Here is a 3,949-nt window from a genome sequence, read left to right as displayed (position 1 = left end):
ACCGCGCTACCTGCAGGGATATGAATACAAAACACAAAACATGTATCTCAAAGTAAAATGCCACCAAGGGGCTCAAACATTGCCTCCTATCGAGGTCTTCCACCTAAGAAAGCGATAAAGTATGAGAAAGGGAAAAAATTACCACACGGATAAAGATCCGAAGCTATAGCAGTTAAAGGGGCAAGAAACCCTGAAATGTCTCCAGTTGGACCGTCAAAGGAAATCAGTCAACACGAATAATCAGAATAAAACTCCAGGGGGTATCCCACAAATAAAGTGGGAAACCACGCGAGTGTCTCTACGAAAGCCATGTGAGCCCTCACAAAACTCGACAAAGGGTTAGAGTAGTAGGATGAAATCAAGAGAAAACAATGCCATGGAAACACAAGACAGGTTAGAATAAACAAAATAGGGTAACCCAGAGTTGCCCCTAAATCAAAATGTAACCACATAAATAATTCCATCAAAATTCACAAAAGGCTCACAAAAAGGTATCAAATTCACCCATAATACCTCATACATTTAGAGCATTCAAATAAAAGGCATAAAGATGATGGATATAGGGCAAACCTGATTGGAGAGCTTGATTGAGTTGCGCCCGTGAGGTTTACAAGTTGAGTTCCTTTCAGGGTTTGGAGGTTGCTCTGAACTCTGTTGGCTTTTCTCTCACTATCTTTTCCTCAGGGTTTTGCTTCTCTTCCTTCTTTCTCCAGTGAATCTCCCAGTGTAACTCCAAGTGTGTTTTCCTCTACTGAAACTTCAGTATTTATAGACTGATTTTCGTGGGTAATGGGCTCAAATGAGGGAGACCCAAGTCCAAAATAATTTGTTATATTTTATTTATTTATTTTATTTATTTATTTAATTAATTAATTAATTAATTAATTAATTAATTAAATTATTATTTTATTTTTTTTCGTTTTTTTTCGGGAAAAATGAAGGGTAAATTTTGGGGTATTACAGCTGCCCCTATTCAATCAACTGGAGACCCGGAAAGAAGATGGCAGTTGCTTTCGTACTTTCGAGGTATCAAGGGATTGAATACAATAAAAGCCCAAAAATTTGCACTGAAGTGAAGTGAAGTAACAATGTCTGTCAGAATCAGCAAAGAGGTGGTCTTGAAAAAAGAATTTGTCTGGTACGGTGAGAGTCAGTTTGAATATCGAAAAAGAATGTTAAACTGGATACCAAAATAAATGGTAACACAGAAATAACCATGGCTTGAATGCCGCTCATCAGTCTGAATACTGGAAAGGATTTCGATCTGAACATCGGAAAATTGGCCTGAATGCCACAAGTCGCATCGACTTGAACGTCGGAAAAGTTCTTCGATCTGAACATCGGAAAGACTTGGTCTGAATGCCACAAGTCGCATCGACCTGGACGTCGGAAACTTCTTCGATCTGAACATCGGAAAGACTTGGCCTGAATGCCACAAGCTGCATCGACCTGAACGTCGGAAACTTCTTCGATCTGAACATCGGAAAGACTTGGCCTGAATGCCACAAGTCGCATCGACCTGAACTTCGGAAACTTCTTCGATCTGAACATCGGAAAGACTTGGTCTGAATGCCACTTCGATCTGAATATCGGAAAATTGGCCTGAATGCCACAAGCTGCATCGACCTGAACGTCTGAAACTTCTTCGATCTGAACATCGGAACACTGGCCTGAATGCCACTTCCGTCTGGATACCGGAAAACTTCATGCCTGTCAGCATTGGCAGAAATAGGGAATGATAATAGAGGCGGCGCATGGGCCAATGACACTTGCTGGGGATAACAAAGGTAAGTCATGAACAATCTTCAGTCTGAGTACTGGAAACAACTTCTAGCTTATCACTTGGGATACCGAGAATGTTTTATGCTTACATGCGTATGTTTGAATTTTTCAATGGCGTAATGCTCCATGAAAATGGAAATGCTACGCGATTTGGAAGGATGCAATGCAATATGATTCTACATGCAGGGATGCGAAATGCTGGGTAGAATGCCAAGCTGAGGCAAGGGATCTGCTGGAGAAATGATCACCATCTTCTGGACCCTGGCAAGGCTGTTGGAGATGCACAGCGCAAAGAACTCTGTGGGGAGATGACTAGCCATGCGGTGTTCTGGCCATACCGAGACTCTGATCGGGAAAAGAATGGCATTGGAAGCCTGCTGCTGAGGAAAGCTACAATGGTTTTGGCAACCACGATTTGCGAGAGATGACTCAGCAGGGGGAGCAAACACTGATACGGTACCGAGGTTCTGCTTCAAGGAAAGAAACCATGGATCTGGCATTGGGATTATCGATCTGGCATCGAACTCTAAGGAGCAGCCACTTCTGCTGGGAAGATACAGTCTGGCACTGTCAACTCCGCTGGGGATATATAGTCTGGCACTGTCAACTCTATTGGGGAGTGTATGTCCTGAAACAACCGCTTGGGGAAGTACGGTGGTGAGAAACTGCTGGGGATTGAAGAATCCAACGCTCTGATCAGCTCTGCAGGGATAAGACACCAGATTCGTCTGTTGGCGACTTCACTGGGGAAGATATTCACGATCGTCCGCAGGGAATTTTAATGGAATGCCCTGAAGGTATCTGTTCTGAATAGACGATCCAAAGCACTTAAAATTTACAGCAATTTTAAATGTTTATTAAGCATGTACCTGTAAAGCCCTTATGTGTCACGATGCAATGTTTATCAAAAATTCGAACGTCATTTTTGCAAACAAAACAATAAAATGAAAATGAAAACAGAGATATACTAAATAACATGATTTTATTGATTGAATGGCCTCTGAATAGGCATTTACATTAAGAAGCAATCCCTGGAAAGAGGTAATCGCACAATAGATAAAAACAGAAATTAATCTAATGGCAATGTGAAATAGATTTCTATTGGGTTCCAATTCTGCTATGACTTGCTCGTCTTCAAGATCCTCCAGATAATCAGCCTTCTGAAAGAGTGATTGGACTGTTTCCTATCCTTCAAAAATTTCTAGTCATTGGCACGAGATGAGATTCAGAACTACTCAGAACGCAGTCATTCGCTTAATCCCTAACTTCTGCCTGGATCGCCCTTTTCGGGTTTTCAATCCACCGGGATACCCATTTTTGCCTAAGTTGCCTTTTCAGGTTTTCAACTTACCGGGTGTACGATCTTTTCATATTTTTGTCCCTAATTTTTGCCCGAACCTTTTCATTTTCTTGGTTCGCCGGGATGCCCATTTTTGCCTGGACTACTCTTTTTACTGTCCAGCGGGTCTATTTTATGCGAAGTATTTTTTAACTGCGTCTGAGTTCACAAGGGAAGTGAAGTTTTCACCATCCATAGTTGCAAGCATTAAAGCCCCACCATCAAAAACCTTGGTGACGATATACGGTCCATCATAGTTAGGAGTCCACTTGCCCCTGCGATCTGTCTGAGGAGGAAGGATCCTTTTCAACACTAAATCTCCGACTTGGAAACAACGAGGATGCACTTTCTGATCAAAGGCTCTCTTCATCCGACTCTGATACAACTGCCCATGACAAATGGCTGCCATTCGCTTCTCTTCGATAAGACTCAACTCATTGAACCTTGTCCGAATCCATTCAGCTTCGTCTAGCTTGATATCCAACAAGACTCTTAGAGAAGGGATCTCCACTTCAACAGGTAGGACTGCTTCCATACCATACACAAGGGAGTAGGGGGTTGCCCCGGTCGATGTACGTACTGAAGTACGGTACCCATGCAAGGCGAAAGGTAGCATCTCATGCCAATCTCTGTACGTGACGACCATCTTCTGCACAATCTTCTTTATGTTCTTATTTGCCGCCTCAACAGCGCCGTTCATCTTAGGGCGGTAAGGGGAAGAGTTGTGATGCTGAATGTTGAAGTTCTGACACAACTCCTTCATCATTTTGTTGTTGAGATTAGAACCATTATCAGTAATGATTCTTTCGGGAATCCCATAGCGACAAA

Source organism: Lathyrus oleraceus, chromosome 1 (assembly GCF_024323335.1).
Source record: "Lathyrus oleraceus cultivar Zhongwan6 chromosome 1, CAAS_Psat_ZW6_1.0, whole genome shotgun sequence".
NCBI classification, from domain to species: Eukaryota; Viridiplantae; Streptophyta; class Magnoliopsida; order Fabales; family Fabaceae; genus Lathyrus; species Lathyrus oleraceus.
Note: the sequence above shows the minus strand (reverse complement) of the source record.